The 19558-nt window shown below is 37.6% G+C and overlaps 1 long non-coding RNA gene across 1 annotated transcript in view; it reads right to left on the reverse strand.

Annotated features, from left to right (window-relative positions):
* The window catches only part of LOC116850691, a 48927-nt gene that overhangs the window by 28393 nt on the left and 976 nt on the right, over positions 1-19558 (reverse strand). The gene's annotated exons all lie outside the window — the stretch shown is intronic.

Here is a 19558-nt window from a genome sequence, read left to right on the forward strand (position 1 = left end):
TCGAATCTCCTCGCTTGAGATTCATGCCGATCGTCATGCCGTTAATTGCCACTCGCTACTGATCGTGTATTGCCACGCAGAAAAATTAATAATATTACGGTCAATATTTGTCCAACACACACATCCTACACTCTGTCGCTTTTAATCGCTGATTGAGATTTAATCGCTTTTAAAACGAATCCAATTCGCTCGCTGGTCGAAGGACATGCGTGTTCAGGTGTTTCATCGCACTCGTAAAAATCATCCGCGCAGTTCATTTCCATTGTCCCCGTTTTGATTTTCTATCGTTATTGCGTTTTGATATCTAGTGCCTCTCTCTTCCCTCCCCTCTCTCTTTCTCTCTCCTTGCCTCCTGGCCCGATACTTCTCGAGAAAATCCAGTTGCGAGTTTCACTCCCAACCCCGCGCTCCGTTACTCTCGCTCGACTTTCACACCTACATCCACACACACACATGTACATGCATGCACCTTCAGCATGCACTTCTTTTGATGCCTGGCAAACGAAGGGTTTGCCAAACACATCGCCGTCATACTCGCGATACGAGCGAGTCGTGTGCGTTACCTACCCTCGATATCGAGGTTGTCAGATGCTCCTTCGCCGCGCGAGGGGGTGTCGTTACTAGTGATGCGCTCCCGTATTTCTAACATTTTTCCATAAAACTGGGCCGACATGCCGCGTCGCGGTCTCGTGCGACGCGTGCAGCGGCACGTCGTTCGCCCCATGCGCGACGTAAATTTTACATCAGCGTAATTCGGAGAACATTGATCCAACATTAAACATATCGAACACGCGCGCGGTTGCTTCCAACGGATCCAGCAGACGCTGGAATTGTGCGAAGTTTGACAGTGAACTGACAGCCAACCTCTACGGTGCATTATTCAGGACGATCTGGCTTTGCCTGACTGGAAAATTTCCGGATAGTCTGATTGCGATAGTTTGATGGTAAGTTGGACTAAATCGCGCTAAGTAATAATGTTAACTCTGTTTCAGATAAATGTAAAAACGATTGCTTCCAACATTAATAGCGTTAGCAGCTCGTGTCTTTTTTGTCGGTAGCATCACAGTCGATCGAAAATGACAATTTCCATGCACCTCGTATGCAAAAACACTGTCTGTGTTTGCAAGGTATATCAAGAATAGGAACAGTCGCCACTATTAACTAATCTTTTCAACGATATTCCACTGATTGCTATACTTATAACTAAGTCATCAATCATACGTATAGCATTTCAATGAATAATGCACCGCTTACAGTTTAGAGAATACAGGATCAGGAAGATCCACGTAACATTCCTCCACCCTAAGGGAAAAATTGCCTTAAAATCAACAAATATTTCTTTGATGGATGCTATTAACATATTTATTTTAATCTAAATTCTCTTTATTTAAATCAAATATTGTTTATCTGATTTAAGTAAACAATATTTGATTTAAATAAAGAGAATTTAGATTTAAATAAATATGTTAATGGCACCCATCAAAGAAATATTTGTTGATTTTAAGGTAATTTTTTCCTCAGTGCACGCATATGGCAAATTTACATTTTCAGGAGCGATTAGTGCGCAAATATCGCTGTATTAATTCACCGCGATGATCAGAGACAAAAGCGCGAAAGGCTCGAAGCGTGAGATATAATGTGTTATCAAATACCGTCGAACGTCAAATGCGGCAATCAAGGCGCTTTGAAAGTGAATTCATAAAAATTAAGTTCCACATTAAATGAGAAGAAGGCGAACGGTTGCTTTGAGCCGGGAGAATCATAAACCGTGCTCGCTAGGGAGGTTTCAATTTCGTTTAATGAGAGGAACCGGACGAAGGTGTTTAGGTTTGTAGACGACCCAGCGAGAAAGTTTCGCTTCACTCGCGGACAAGAGAAAAACAGCGCTACGTCGAAAGGTCCATGGAGATTTTATCGTGTAACTGTTGGGCGGCTACACAACGCGCGTCGAACATCGAGGTAGTTCACTACCTCCACGTTAGGTTATGAAGTTCGGTACGGTTGAGTTTTTGACTGAGCAAATGATCCGAGATAAAGAGCAACCACTTTACGAAAACAACGAAATTTCTCTCGATTCTCCCCTTCTGTCTCGTCGTCTCAATCATCTCTCGTATCCGTATGAATTCAAATTCGAGGTAAACGACTTCTTTTAATAAACTGCGGTCATAACTATTGCTAGACATGTTGCAATAGTGAAACTACAAATAATAGTAAAATTTCATGAGTGATGAAATGTGGGTAATTGAATGGACATATGGAATTGACAACTCTCTGGAACTATCTCCAGCCTCCACACTCTTTTAAAGCGAATCAGTAAAAGGAGTATTTCACCGATAAGCTCATTGCTGCAATGAGTAATCACTGATTTTCAGTAAAAACACTATTTTATTCTTCCATTTTATATTTCATTAATTTTGACCAGTGAAAGTAATTTCACTACAAAATCTGCAGCACATAAATTCGTTACACTTTACCAACTCCAGTTTTCTGAGTTTGTGGCAGTGGAATTAACGGTTCCCGTGTAATTTACGTGCAATAACACCGTCTGTGCTCGCAAACTGCATCAATGAGGAATAGTATCCCTTATTAACTGATTTTTTCAACAAGGTTTTAGTGATTGCACAGTGTTACATTTATAAGTGAACCATCAATTGTAAGTGCAGCATTTTAGTGAAGAATATACATCCTGATTGTAATTCAGAGGGTACTCACCTATTCTCCTAAAGCAAAAATATTTCTGATTAAATCAGCAAAAAGAGTATTTCACCGATAAGCAATGAGTCCGATCCACTGATTTTTTGTAAAAACATTCCCATTTTATTATTCCATTTTATATCTGACTTTAATCAGTGGAAATAAGATTCACCCCAAAATCTGTATAGTACGTAAACTTATTATTCGCTTTGCCAAATCCAACTTTCTGCATTTGTGGCGATTGAATTAACGGCTTTTGTACGATTTGCGTGCAATAACACCATCTGTGGTCGCAAACTACAGGATAATAGGAACAGTAGTTCCTACTAACTGATTCTTTCAGCGAGATTTTACTGATTGCACAGTGCTACATTTATAATTGAACCATCAATTGTAAGTGTAGCATTTCAGTGAGGAATATATTGATTATGCTTGGCGTGAATGGCGAAATCGAACAATTTGATAGAGACGTGCGCTCACGATAGAGGACAGGCACCATTTATACCCGACAATCGTACTTTTGAATTGAATGGATATGAACGATACTTCGGATTTCTTTCCGCGTTCATACGATCAAGTATTAAACGTACTTGGCGGCCTGTATCGCGGCCATTTCGAACCGCGACCGCGTAAAACGCGATTACCGTCGGAATTTCTGCGAAATTGGCGCGGCGAGAGAGATACCACGATGTCAAACTGCCAATATCACCGCCGTTACTCTTTCCTTAATAAAGAGCTTCGTGTGTCCGTTTTCCGAATAAACGTTCGTGCGCCGCGTTTAAACCGCCCACGAACGATTTTCTGATTATATAGCTCCCTAAACAGACTGTCGTGTCCATGGGCCATCGAGGGGCCGCCGAGTCATGATTTCGCCGGACTATCAGAAGCGAAGTATGATTTATGACCGCTCGTAGTCGTCGCCATAAAATCGAACTTCATCCCTGCGGCCGCAGTTTACACGTAACATCGCGATTTCGACGTTGATCGCCGTCGTCGTGCTTGTTCTCCCTCGTTTCATTACTTCCTCCCTCCCCCGCTAACTTAAATGCGAGCGGTAATATGGAGATTTTCGGCGAATCCGTCCCGCACGATGGCCCACGATATTTATTAGCCCCGGGGCCGACTTTTCGAGACCGACAGTTCACCGGAGCGAGCCACGCCGTCGTTAAAAAGGACATCGTCGAGGAAAATTTGCGATAGGCGAGAGAGCGGGGCCGGAAATATGTATACGCGATCATTATTCCGCAGAGTTTTCTATATTTTGAAATTCGAGGAGAAGCCATACAGAGCGCAGTTGAGCCGCTCGATCGGTACTGGAATATGTAAGTCTTTGAGCAATATCGTAAGAATATAACCCGGCATAAAGTGCCCCACGCGAGTAAGTCTCGAGAATACGCTTTATATACATGAAGTAATAACGCACACGCGCGTGATAGTAACAATAAAATCAAAGGCTCGTAACACGAAGGAAATGATCGACCTCGTCGTATCCACTTTATCTACTACATCGGAAAACGTTACGCACATGACTGCGTATCTATTATGCATGTATAGAAAGCGACTACATCTTCCGCCAGGGTGGGCTTGATCGACCCGTAACCGCCACTTTTGTCGAGACTCCTGAATAATATACCGCGGAGGTAGGGTCCTGAAGTGCTCCTTACTCTCTCTTACTCTCTCTCTCCTCTCTCTCTTTGGTGCGTTCTTTCTCGCTTTCTCTCTCTCTCTCACTCTCCGGAACTAGTCGACGTTGACGGGCCCGCTTTTAAACGACAATCTTCTTGCACTAAGTCCTTCTAGCCCGGAAACCTTCACAAAGCATCATAACGATTTCCATGCTTGTCGGTGCTCGGCGATGGATTTTCGTACCAACTCGCGACAACTTTGTTCGGTAGAACCTGTCGCTGGAGCGAGTGACGGTCGAAGGGTCTATCCCGAATCCTGTATTAAAAATGCAGCTTCGCGCGCCTAACACCAAAAAGGATCTTTTTATCTCTGCTCTCTTAAAGTAAATCAATAAAAATTTTCCGATGAATAATCACTGATTTTCGGTAGAAACACTTCCATTTTACCGCTGTTAAAAAATTTAACTGCAAAATCTGCAGTGCACAAATTCGTTATACATTTTGCCAAATCCAGCTTGCTGAGTTTGCATTAACAGTTTGTATATAATTTGCGTGCAATAATGTCGTCTATATTTGCAAACTACATCAGTAATCAATAATAATTTTCGATAATTGAATCAGTAAAAGGAATATTTCCCTGTGATACTTGATGAGTATACTCGCTGATTTCCAATAAAAATACTCCTGTTTTAGTCTCTCATTGTATCGCATTGAGTGGATGTAAAATTTCGCTGCCGAATCTCTGTAATTAATAACACAAATTTGTTATACTGTATTTCCAAATCCAACTTTCTGCGTGTGTCGCAACGGAATTAGTGGCCTCTGAGAGTCCTACGCGTGATGGTACTGTCTATTAGAGACATATGGATTAAGAATTTCTTGTGTCGAATCGAATAGTCCAAATTTAACCTTTCATTAACAACACAATTAGTGCATAATTGATAGAATATTAGTGCGAACAATTTTTAACTAAAGGATAATAACGTTTAAATGTGTGATAACACACACGTTGAATATTTTTATGGATTTGCGGTGAATCTCAATCTTTTAACTATCTTAAGTCAATCTATTCTGAATCCTAATTATTAATATTAAAAAAGTTTAGTAGCTCTTCCTAATTATTTAAAATTCTGGATTCATTAATTCTTTTTAAGACCTAGTAAATAAAAGGAGATCCAAATATAACTGGCTTATTCTCTTACTCATTATACTTTCTTAAAGTAAATTAGTAAAAATATTTCTGGTTAAATCAATAAAAGGACTATTTGAATGAAAACCAATGAGAAAGATCAGCGAGTATTCACTGAGATTTTCAGTGAAAACATTCCCACTTAACTATTCCCTCTTATCTCACTAATTTTCGTTTTACATCTCACTGACTTCCAGTGGAAATAAGGTTTCACTGCAAAATCTGAAATACACAAATTCGTCATACGTTATATCAGACCCAACTTTCTACGTTTCTGACGATGTAATTAATGATCCACATGTGTTTTACGCGCAATAATATGTCTGTGTTCGTAAAAAGTACAGCAATAATGGGAATACTCGTTACTGTTAACTGATTCTTTCAGTGAGATTTTCTTGATTATAGTGCTGTACTTATAACTAAACTACCAGTTGTAAGCATAGCATTTCATCGAAAAATGTACTGATTGTACTTTAGATAGTAATTAATATATACACTCTTATTCATTAGAAATGTGATTTTTTAAGATAGCTAATATATACTGAGAAAAAAATATCTAAAAATATAAATATTTATTAGATGAGTACCATTAACATATTCACTTAAATCAAAATTCTCTTCATTTAAACCAAGTAAACAATATTCGGTTTGTATTTCATTTTATTAGTAAATATATTAATGGTATCTACCTAATAAATATTTGTTAATTTTTTAATTTTTTTCTCAATATACAAGGTCTGTATTTAGCACAATCTCTGTAATTCGTATCTACACTGAAAGAAAAAAATTGTTAACCTAATTGAGATTATGGTTATTTTTGGCCCCAATCATATTCTTCATTGTAAAATAGTAATAGTAACACACGTATAAGGTTATTATCGTTAACATTATAGTAGAATTTAACAAAAATACGGTTTTCTTGTACTGTAATTGGTGCAATTTTTCGCAATCGAGATTATAAAACGCGCGTGGGAAGATATAACGTCGATTTTAGTCGCAAATGATTACTTTATTTCTGTTTAATTTTTTGGTGTGGATAACGAATTCATGTCTCCTACATTTAATCAGCTAACAATAAAACCATTTATTAACTGTACGGTTTCATACGAGAGACAAAGTGCGCGCGCGTTTGATAAAGACGTGTCCTATGAATGGCCATGCGCGCCGGTGTGGTGCATTAAATCAGCTCGTCCTAGGTAAATCCGGAGAAACGCAGCGTGCGGACGCGATAGGATCGTTTTTCACCGCATTCCAGCCGCGTCGCGTTCGATTTACGCAGCGGCATAAAAACATTTGCCATGATGAACGAATGTACGAGCGAGCGAACGAGACATTCGGTATGATTTTAATAAACTGTTACTGTATGTATTAAAATGCACCATGCGTAAACGCGCATTGTACGCCGGCCGCGAGGGATTAAGGGCGAGATGCAGCGGCACTGCTCGGCCCCCGATCCATTTCTCATCGCCGCGCTCGGCACCGCTTTCTAACATTGAACGAGTTCCGCGCGTTGTGATTACGTATGCAGGCATATTTCATGTTATTATGCAAGTCGCGGGCGATAAACGCGGTACACACGGAGTAACTCGCCTGTAAACTGACGTCACTCGCGAGGGAACTCGCTTTACTGCCGCACATTTAACTTTTATATTTTCCGGGGATCTTAAAAAAAAATTATTTTCCTCCGGAGCCTGCATGTGGATATCCGCGAGTATGCATCTACAACTGCGCAATGTACAGATACAATCTGACGTATAAAGTTCTCGTATATGTGTAGATCAAGTCAAACAGAACAAAAAGTTCCTTTATTATTTTGCAAATAAGCACATAGATTCTCGAGTTATTAATTGAAGAAGTTTGGCGAACAATTGTGCGTGATTATTCTCGCCAATTTTCTTTAACACGTTCACTACCATTCCGGGAATTCTCTACACAGACCACATTATATCTGTTTCCATGTAATATAAAGCTAGTTTGTTTATATTGTTGCCATACACATATGACGTTGGACATGTTAAATTGAAATTTTTAATAGTATTTTGATATATGTTAAATAAAATTAGGAACTTTGTGTTCTCTGAATATCTTGAAGTGAAATTTTATTCGAAATTTTATTCAGAATGATCATTGAATCATTGGAATTCTCGAGTGATATTTCACTCATAGATTGAACTCTACACTTTAAACCATCGAGTGAATATTTTCATTCGAAATTGAGGAGCAAATTTCATTCGAAATTGAGGAGCAAATTTCATACGGTCCATCATCATAGGATCACTTCACTCTAATCGATTGAAACGTTCGCTCATATGAAGTGAGAATTCACCCTAAGCTTGGGTGAAACGTATAAGTTTTTCAAGTGGCAGTGTTTTCATTATCATCTTTAATGAAAATATCATCACTCTTCATTCGTGTAAGATTCTATTCTAGGAAATTTAGTGAGCAATAATGAATATGAAGTGAGAGATCGGTATGTCACACACAAGTGCGACGCTCGTAGTAACCGTATTAATTAATAACTCAAACATTTACGTCGTTATTTGCAAAAAAGGGCTTTTTTGTTCATTCTGATCTAATATACAAGCATACAACAAATCATATTTACTGTCACACCTTGCATCGTATTCCGCGCGACACCAATCGCCAATCTTCTTTGATTAATAACTTAAAATTTTACGTGGTTGGTTGCAAAATTATAAAGAAATTTTTTGTTCATCTTGACGTAATGTAACAAGAGCACACAATGCAAATTGTACTTACCATCATAATTGTACTTGCACCATATTTCACGTGATCATTGACTAATCTTCTTTAATTAATAACTCAAAATTTTACATGGTTATTTGTAAAATGGTAGAGGAATTTTTTGTTCAGTTTGAATTAATCTACACAAAAGTTTTGCATGTCATCGTCCAACACCCTGTATGTAGTACATACATATGTACATATATAGTGAGAGACAGGAGATTGTGGGGCGAGGGGACGCTCGTATAATAAATGAGGATTTAATAACTTGTGCGAAAAGGTCACCGTTGAATTGGGACAAGCGTGTGCAGTTTCAATAAATGCTTCATTAGCATAATTCAAGCAAATAACGCGCGCGAATAATTTCTACAACCGAGATCAAAAAATAACGGATGGCCGGACACGGCAAGAGAGAAAAATAAGCGTTATGCAGGCGCAATGTGTCCGCGAACGATGGACAATGCGAATTCATGATTTTTAATAGATGTGAAAAGCACGACTTTTAGTGACGGGAGTGATGTTCGCGACACGAATGTATGCAATGATCAATATCGTGTACCTGACACATTTATACCAGAGCTTCATTCTCGTCGGACTGTGTCGTTTCCTGCGTCATCCTGTATCCTATAAAAATCCGTGGAGTTTTTGTCGAATATCCAGCGCTCAAGAGTTAAATAAAACTACGACCGGGGAGTCTTGGAAGGCGCATCGCGTTAATTCGGGAACACCGTGCGAGAAATACCTCCCTTCGTTCTTAAATAACGGTTCGCGCGCCTTCCCGAAAAACACGCCCGAAATATTCCACCCGAACTTCGACTATCCGAGACGTTAAGGCGGTTTACACGCGCGAGTACACGCGCGCATTACACGTTACGTTCCTTCATAAATAAACGCGCTCTCGTACTCGAACTCGGATTAAATGTAAACGTGGGCGTAAGGCTCTAATCTGAATACACGACGGACCTTTTAGTGCAGCTGCTCGATACGCCGCCGACGTATGTCCTCCCTAAGCCGTCTCTTGTTGCGTCCCGACGTTACGGATGCGATTTCGGCATCGAAAATTAATTTTATTCACACTGTGACGCAAAGTACAATCTCGTGTTTCCCGCCTCGGGAAGACGCGCATTCTTCTTCGTCTTCTTCTTCATCGTCGTTGTCCTCCTCCTCCTCTTCGTCTTCGTCTCTTCACGCGAGAGCGACGGCGCCGAAAGGTCACGGACGGAAATAGAAAGCTCTTGATAACCGGTAGACAGAGCAATCGTGGATCCATTTTTCTCGGTTGATCCTAAAGAGCTCGTTTGAGGAGATAGATCCGCCAACGGGGAAAACTGCTGTAGCGCTCCTCTCCGCGTCCGGGCGGTTTTTTGTATGGCGTCCAATCAGAACGCATGGATATTTCCCATTAATCAGAATTAAAGACGTTCACCAGTGGCGGACCATCAATTTTAATTGCCATCGCCGCGATGCCGAAATATATCTCGCGATGCTACGCGATTTAAAATTAATTGCTGCTCCATAAACCGTGCGCGCGTGTGAATTACAACGTATCGTTAACCCAAACTTGTTTGCATAACACGATTTCTGGCCGTAATATCGCGATGGGCAAGAGACATCTCGAGGGACGATTGCGTGGGGCGTGTTAAACCAGTTTATTTATTTATTTCTCTTTTAACAAACACTAGGGAAAAATGTGCGGAATAAAAAAATGCTGTCTCTCAAAATTAATATAATATTATTGACATTGATTTTACATCTTCTGATACCCGCATAAGAATTTCACACGATTTTCCCAGATACAATAAAAATATCAATTAAAATGTCCAAATTTGTCTCAAAATTAATTATTTCACTACTGTGTGCTACAATTGGGAATCTTATTCTTGTCTCAAATATGGGTTGTCTACCTAGAATCAAGATATAAATATTATAGGAATTCGGGCTTTTTGCAGTTCCTGCATTGAAAATTTTCTGAGATCCAATTGGAATCTAATTCGATTTCTTAAAAAACATAATGAAATCCGATTAGAAAATCTGCGATGATTCGAATTAAAAATATAATGTCTGCATGGAAATTTCCCAAACATTTCCAAGTATTGCATAGATTTTAATGAGATTACTCGAACTTGTTCGCAATAGGTGTGTCGCATTGTGATATTCAAATGTAAATCCCATTCTTATCCTAACAGTAGAAAACTAGGATTTAATCAGGATCTTTTCCGATTTTCCAAATAAACGAAGTTGCTATTGCAAGTGGAAGAGCCAAACAGAGATTCTATTTACTTTGCGCAACGTTTTCCCACAATTTGTTCGGTTAAAGTATACTTTTATGATATCAAACAGGGAGTCCTATTTTTATACCAACTATTGTATTTAATAAAATAAAAATTTTTTAAATATTTTTGGAATACTTTAAATATATTGCTGAATAATAAAATTTTTTGGAAAGTCAACACATGTTTTATTCAATTTTCTAATGCAAACTGAAGACCAGAAAGAAAAACTTTGAATTTCACACTTAAAATTACATCTTTGAAATATTACACTGGTAAGGAGAAGCCATAATTATTTTGGGGGATCGCACTGCATCTCAATTAGATCCCAAGAAATTTTCTACGCAGATATTTTAAGTACCATGTTTCAGGTAAATTGATCTAATTGCACCGTAAATCGTTATCTCCACGCCACCTTATTTCTTATTCCATTATCTTGAACATATCAAGCCACACTGTCGCGCCTGCTTTTCGCAACGCGCCTCGCTTAACTCGATCCATCAGAAGGAAATGGACGGGAACCGTCCGGCGACGGGGAAGGAAGGGGAAATTTGTATTCTCGATGCTAGCCGCTTTAGCCGTATTATCGAGGACGACGCGTGCAAGCTAGTTTATGGTTTCGATCCTGAAGGGGCAGCCCACGTCGAACTTTGGTCGAGCCCGAGCGAGCCCAAGTTAATTACTGGAATTAATGTGGTCCGACGGCGTTAATCCGCGCGCGGCACGCGAGCCAATCAAGAGGTCAGATAAGAATTAAATGGCATCGAGCCGACGCCTCGTTAGCCGTCCCGTGTCGGACATAAATTTCACGCTAAGCCCGGTTCATTCGGCCGGGTTCACGCCGATAGAAGGAGGGAATCTCGTGTTCGCGATCGCGCGGGCTGCACTACGCGTCTCCACGTATAGCGTGTGCTACTTTGTACACTCTTACTTTTGCGCGGCCAATGAGCGTGTACGTACACGTATACATACGCTTTTCGCAAGCTCGTGCGAAAACTCGTATAGTCAGCTTTCGTTTTTTAATAAATTATCGTAAGAATTGCAACCAATTTCGTAATTTTGGGCACAGAATTATAAGCAAAATTACTACATATTTATTTGAAATGTTATGCACATGTATAACATTTTACTATAAAATAAAAAAGATAAACCGAAGATATACATGTTTGTTTCACAGAAATAAACTTTACATCTCACGAATAAATTTCCACGTATTTTTTTCTCAGTGTAAATACATATTGAAACAAAATTATTTTATATTTTTTAGGTTTTTTGTAGCTTTTGAAGATGGTTCATGTTTCCTTTTAAAAATTTTCTATTTGGTATTTTTTTATTATTTACTAAAAGTTTGTTTGTAAAACCGGTTTAAAAAAAGTCGCTCTTTTATGTTAGTTAAAAATAGAAATTTTATCTGGTACCTCTAGATATTCTCGGATTTTTTCAAGAAAATAAACTAAAACATTACTAAAATTTATTTTTTATTTATTATTTTCATAACCACTGAGAAATCTAATTAAATGAAAAAATTCGAACAAAAACATGTATTTCCTGAAAGAGAAAATTATATTTTACTACATATATAAAATATAATTTCTCTAAAGTAAAATATAATCTCTTTCAGGAAATACATGGTTTTGTTCGAATTTTTTTCATTTAATTAGATTTCTCAGTGAATACATTCTCTTATTGGAAGCGTTCTGAAGTTCGTCAAGGTGAAAGTGTACGACTTTTCTTCCTCACTGACTTTTCGTGTTCGATGCCACGTGCACCGTTATATGTAGATCAGCGTGTTAGGGCGTGTGTATCAATTACCGCGAGTTCGATCGCCGTAATTAATCCGTTCGACCGCCTTACGGCCGATCACTATAATTTTCTCGCTGCCGGAGCCGCCGACGTCGCGCGCACAAGAGCGTCGTTGATTGCGGACGAAACGACGGCGGCGGCAGTGACGGCACAGGTGGTCTGTCGGGTCGATAATTATGATTTTCCTAAGTGATAGTTTTAACGTGCGCTTTAACGTTAAAATATAACGCTCGATGATACAGCGCACGGCCGTAACTAGCGAAACTATGTAATTATACACGGGAAGATCCAATCTTCCACAATCCCCTGAACGAGAACTCTCATGAGAACTCCCACGAGTGAGTTGCGATAGAGGGGAAAACACACAGTCATAATGAAGCGCTTAGCTCGCGATTCGATGTGATATCGATATGATGTTATTACGATTTATGATCCCCGATCCTCTCTCGCTTTTGCTGGCTAATCGAGCGGCGTCTTTAATAACAACGGCTCGAAAAACGTTCACTTTCGTAAGCGTGAAAGTTACCTCGTGAAATATCATTTAGTATTCGACCGAACCGAAATTTTGGTCCTACTTTCGGCTTCAATATTCCATTTGACGCTTATTGATACTCTCAAAGCTTATGGATGTTTACGATAATGGCTCTCCTAATTAGTTCCTCTAGTAATGAAATATATGATAGGCACAACCATCTACTACCATCGTAATAAATGACAACTCAATGCTGTCTGATAAACTTCGAGTTGAATTAGCAAATAGACAAGAACGTATCAGACGCAATATCAGGCAGTAACTTCGTAAAATTTCACTGTTGTATTATAAAACAATCTATTATTAGTTTTTAGTATAAGCTTAAATTTACTTGAATTTATAATTATTTAAAATTATATTATGAATTTTCCAAATTTTATCATAATTCTAAATTTAATCTTAAATTAAGAAATTCGATTATCTTATCTTATTTATAAACATTATTTTCACATAATTTATCTGTGCAGGATAAAATAATGAGAACCATATATAATACAGTTGCTCGAGTAGCTTTGTAGATAAATTTAATATCTTAAAAATATATGAACATTTTTAATCATTATAAGTTTAACTAACCAAATGTAATCTTATCAGAAGCCAGTGAGAGATTGTTTTATATCTTATAAAATTACTACTCGATATCGTTTCTTATGTTGTCTGTTTGTTAATTTAATTCGAGGTTTACCGAACACTATTGAGATGTTATGAATTATGATGGTCACGTAAATGGTGATGTTTATCATATATTTCAATCCCAGAAGAACTAAGAAAGCTATTAATCGTAAACATCAACAAATATTAATCTCTTTTGATTCTATTTAACCTATTGACTTTGCTGAGAGGTTTTCTAGGACCTACAAGTAGAGCTTATAAGTGATATTTTGTGCATTTTCTACTACTCAGGCTCTAAACAGGACTCCAGTTTCAATGTATGTTAAACATACATTGGTCCTTCAGAATATACACATGTTAGAAAGTTCAAGTCGAATGTGGGGCTAAAATTTCAACTCGTATTTTGACCTCAATATTCCGTTTAACGTTTACATTGATACTTTGAAGCTTATATCAACTTCTTTTGATTTTACTTAACTTACTAACTTTGTCGAGAAGTCCTCTTTAGGACTCACAAGTAGCATTTTGTGCGTTTTTTTGCCATTTAATGACGCTATATGATTTTTATTATCAAATATACACTGATTCTTCAGAATATACAAGTTAGAAAAGTTAGTTAGAAAGTTTATTTCCAAAATAAGACTAAATTTTCGATTTGAGTGCTTTCCGAAATTTTGATATTAAACTTTTAACCTCAATATTCTATTTAACGCCTATTTTGATATTCTGATACTTCTTCATTTTATCCAACTTAACCTTGCCTTTTCCTCTTTCGAATCTACAAGTGGCAAGTGCGCTTTCTGCCATTTAGAGGCGCTAAATAGGACTCTAATGTACCCATGTGTGAAGCGCCCTTCAGAATATATACATGGTATAAAAAGTTCAAATCGAAAGAAGAGCTAAACATCCAACTCGGGCTCGCGCTTCTCGCCGTTAATTCCAATCTGTACGAGTTCATTTTCTAGAGTCTCGCAGCGCCGACCGCGTTAACCCTTAATTACAGGGCGGCTGAAGGCCCCTAAATTTATCGCTAATAACGTTATGGCGAACGTTAAACTCCATCGTCGTCGTCAACGGAGATCTTCATGGGTACGCGCGTGCGTATGTCTCGCGCTCACGTCAAACGGACGCACCACGCTGCGAATATATTCGCATTCCCGCGGGTCGCTCGCTCGTTCGTTCGTTCGTGCGAGCGAGCGGACGGTCGAATATACACATCGGTTGATTATTCCGGCGTATTCCTTTCGAGTGACGCTTTAATGAAGCGCGCGGCGAGAAAAAGAGGAACGGGGGAGCGAGCAAGAGCGAGCGACAGGGTCGCGCACCGTAAATATATCATCGCGCTCTCATCGTCACGTTGGAATCTCTTTGTGCGAGTCACGACCGTGGGTGAAACCAAAGGTCCTAAATGTAAGCAGCGTTATGACTTTTGCCGCTCGGGGGATGGTGGATATCGAGGAACAAAAAGTTAGGTATTATGATATACTCGATGTAATATATCTGTAGCAATCTTGCAAAATTGTTGATATTCCCGAGACCGAATTCTAGCCCTGCATTCGAGACTCCTGAACTTTTTGACATCTATATATTTTGAGAGATCAATGTGTTTAATACACATGGAAATTAAAGTCCTACTTAACGCCTCAAAATAGAAGAAAACGCACAAAATGCCATTAGATTATGCTAAATAGATTCTAAAGATCATCTCTTGCCAAAGTTATAGTGAGCTAAATATAATCAAAAAAGATTGATATAAATTTCAGAATATCAAAGTAGGTAATATCAAAGAGTATCAAAGTATAATGTGCAATATCGAAGTCGAAAGTAGCATCAAAATTTCGATTCAGGAATATATATATAACTAAAGTCTTACTTAGCACTTCTAAATGGCAGAAGAGCACGCTTAAATCATAAGGAGGACTTGTCGACAAAGTTATTAGATTAAATAAAATCAAAAGAGGTGATATGAGTTTTAAAGCATCAAAGTAGGTGTTAAATGGAGTATTGAGGGGTAAAATAAGGTCAAAATTTCGACTAGGGGAAACTAAAGTTATATTTAACATCTCTAAATAGTATAAAATTCTATTTGTAAGTTCTGAAGTCTTCTCGGCTGTGAGTTAAATAAAGTCAAAAGAGATTGATTTAAGCTTAAGAATATGGAAGTGAGAAAATGGAATATTAAGATCAAAAGTAGGATTAAAAGTTTGACTCGAATTGTTATGGATCAATGTGAAGTTCAAAAGAAAAATTTTACCACCGAAAAATAAAAATTAATTTTTAACATTTGTTTTTAATAGAGAGAGAAAAGATTTTTCTCGTAAATCTAAACTAAATATATATAATTAAGAGTAATATTTTATTTAATTATTTTATATTAATTATAATAATTATATGTAATTTATATTATTAATTATAATGAATATATATTATTAATTATAATTTAATTATATTAATATAATAATAATAATATTTATATATCTTTATTATTAATTAATAATAAGAATATTTCTCAGGAGAAGTTACAAGAAGCTTGAAAATATTCTTACGCTGTTTAAGAAATATTCTTACACTTAATTGAAATACACCGAAAAAAATCTTTTATTTCTTAATCAATAATTAATAATACATTGACCGCCACGCTGATTTTCGTCGATTATTTCAATGCTCAATTCAACTCTGAATCACCATGCGGTGAATAAATGCAATCCGCGATGCGTGTATTCGTTAGCTCGTTTCATTGGCTACCTATCTGCTACATATTTAATTTATTATACGCTGTTGGTTACATTTTATATGTAAATGAGTGAGATGTGGCAATATTTTAACGCTGCTCATCAGTGAGCATGACAGCAGACAACACGTTGAGGGTTCTCAAATTTTTAATCACGACCAATACAAATTGAATTTAATTCTTGTGATAGCCAAGCGTGCGTTTCGATCTATCTTGAATTGTCCTGAACAATGATTAATTTCAATTGAGAGGATTCGTTGTTATAAATAATTTTTATTCGTTATTTTTTATATAATATAAGATATCCTTCGATGCATTGACATTTATACTTTTACTCTGTAAAAACATTTACAATTCTGTGTAATTAAGTAAAAACGTCAGAAATTTAACATCCTCTTAAAAGAAAAAAAGAATTTTTTCAGAATAATATATCGATCATCCTATTTTTAATTTGGATACCTACATTCTTCTCGTGTTCTTCGATTCCGACGATATTATCTTTACCTTCCAACTTTAAACGTTTAAAAGACAATGTCGAAAGATGAAAAAGTTCGCAGTCTGTTGCGATGGTATTAGATTGGTGTGTCAAAAATTTTATTGTGTGCTTGTCAAATAAAATAGAAAACGAAATTATCCAATCTCCCGAAAAATTAATAACTGTTACGAATAAAATGGTCAATATTGTAAGTCGGTTTTTCCTTAGATATCTAACAAAGATTTTCTATTTTTCTCCTAATTGTAAGAGAGAGAAAGAGAGAGAGAGGGAGACAGAAAGAGAGAGAGAGAGAAAGAGAAAGAGAGAGACACCTTCTATTTCTTCTCAATTGAGATACTCAGATTTGAAGTCAAAATTAGATAAGAGTTTTCCGATTGAATCGCGATTATAAATATAAATATCATATATATTATTCAACTGAAAAAATTTGGATCTGACTCTGAATAAAAATCTGAGTATCTTGCATGAAATAAATTTCAGGCGATAGTTATTAGTATAAGTATATCCGAATCGAAATTTTAGCCCTATATTAAACCTTGAATTCTACAACGCAGTAAGAGCTAAGTTAGCTAAGTTAATAGGTTTAATTCTAATGATGCAACTTACTTCTACTTTGACTCTGATGATGTCTGAAATTTTCCTTTACACTCTGTTTAGCGTCAAAATAGCTTGTATTATATATTATATATATATATATTATATAGTCTGCAGAATATCAAAATAAGTGTTGAATAGAATAGTAAGACTGAACATAGGATCAAAATTTTAATTCAAATAAAATAGAATCAAAAGAAGTTGATACAGATTCCAGAGTATCAAAACAGATGTTGAATGCAATAGTAAGGCTGAAAGAGTAAGATCAAAATTTCGACAGGGGACGGACCGTTTAAATAGCTATTATTTGAAACTCGTCTCTCAAGTGAGATTTCCTTCAAACTTCCTACGGGAATTTAGTAAAAAAATGACAAATATCTCGCAACAACCTAATATTTTACGACTGCGCGCGTTGCAAGCGATTTCGGACGTGCAATCAGTATTATTCATTACATACATACATATACACACACATTTTCGCACCTTTTCATTCCTTCCCGAGCGTGCAGGTCGCGCGCTGACATCGTGATCCCCCTCGTCGAGATTGAATCGTTACACGTACTGGCCGCGCTCGTGACTAATGCTTCCGCGGCGGACAGCCGATTGTTTCAACAAAAATGTATTATGCGGCGGCCGGAGACGGTCGTAAAATATGAATCCCTCCGGTTGGGAAATTTCGCCGGAACGAGCGCTACGTGCGCTGAGAAAGGGCAGTCGTTGGGACGCGAGCGAGCGGGCGAACGGTAGCTTGTTATAAAAGTTCCTCCTCGCGTAGCGTAATACCGGAGAGTGGGTATCCGTTTTCGCGAACGAAACTGCGGCCACAATTAAATTGCTCCTTCTTGCGCACTCTTTTGTCTCGGCGACGACCGTGCGGATTCACTTTGCCGTTCCTCCTCGCCGCGATTCGCCGCGATTCGGAAACGGATAGCGCGTCCTCCGAGAGCGTCATCCTTTCCCGCCCGCCTTTCTCGCCGCTTCTGTCTCTCTCGTGCTGAGTTAACTTCCGTGCAAATGCACAGATAGTCAAACGACATACGAGTTCGACGACTAATGTCGGAATATCTGCCAATATCCGCCGTTAGTGTGCGTGTATAGAGATGTGCGAACTATTCGAATCGAATCAAGTAAAATTCAATTCGATTCAATTTCGAATCCGAGTAATTCGAAAATTTTCGAATACGAATCGCACGCATTAGCATTAACGAAGTTAAAGACATCCAGCCTTACAGGAATTAGCATGACTTGAAAAGTTTACATTTTCATACATTAAGATTTTTTTCAAGAATATTAAAAGAAGATGATGGCTTTTAGATAAGCTCTTATCGACAACTGTCGGATCGATATGTGTCGTTGCACAGCTTTCAAGGCTGAAACTGTATTCCATACATGTTTACTGACTATATATTATATCTCTTACTTTAAAAATGAATTATTATCACATGATCAATATTATCTCTCTTATACTGAAGTCACTATTTTGATGAAATTCAATGATTATGTTAATTAAAAATTCTTTCAACGATTCAATTTCATTCGATTCGATTTGGGTGAAATTTCATCGATTCGATTCGATTCGAATTCGAAATTAAAATCTGAAATTCGTTTCGATTCGATTCGACATAAAAAATCTTTGATTCGCACATCTTTAGTAGTATATCGTGTTGTGTTACGTGACCGCTCAGTCTGGTCGGAAGCGCATGTTGGCTACCTCGCTCGGATTACGATCGATTCCGCTTTCTGGCGATTCTGTTTAGGAGCTCGTCTCAGACCCTCGCACGAGACGGACTAATTATGCGACAACCCGATAAGCAAATCGGAACAGCGCCGCAATACCTCTACACACAGATGCCATCCTCCTTCGGTTTTGTTTTCACTTTTTAAACACATTATTCATCTTAGGCTCGTATTAAGAGTCGTTACTTGAAACTTGCATCGTGTAAGATGCTCAGATTTGAGTTTAGAATTAGATCTGGGCTCTTCAGTTGACTTACGTGATACATGACATTGTATTCACATGACATTATATTTACAATTGCGACTTCTCTGAAAAGCTCCCATCTAACTTTAAAGTCAAATATGAGTATCTCGATTGAGACAAATTCCAACTAACAATTATTAATACGAGTCTTAGGCCCGTATTAGTAGTCGTTACTTGAAACTTGTCCTATGGACACAGAGAAACATGTCATTCTTCTCTGCTAAGAAAAGTGATTACTCAATTTACTTTCCTTCTTTTTAATAACGATTATCTTTAACAAAGAGTA

Source organism: Odontomachus brunneus, unplaced genomic scaffold (genome assembly GCF_010583005.1).
Source record: "Odontomachus brunneus isolate Ranch 3 - 2012 unplaced genomic scaffold, Obru_v1 Obru_scaffold_152, whole genome shotgun sequence".
NCBI lineage: Eukaryota > Metazoa > Arthropoda > Insecta > Hymenoptera > Formicidae > Odontomachus > Odontomachus brunneus.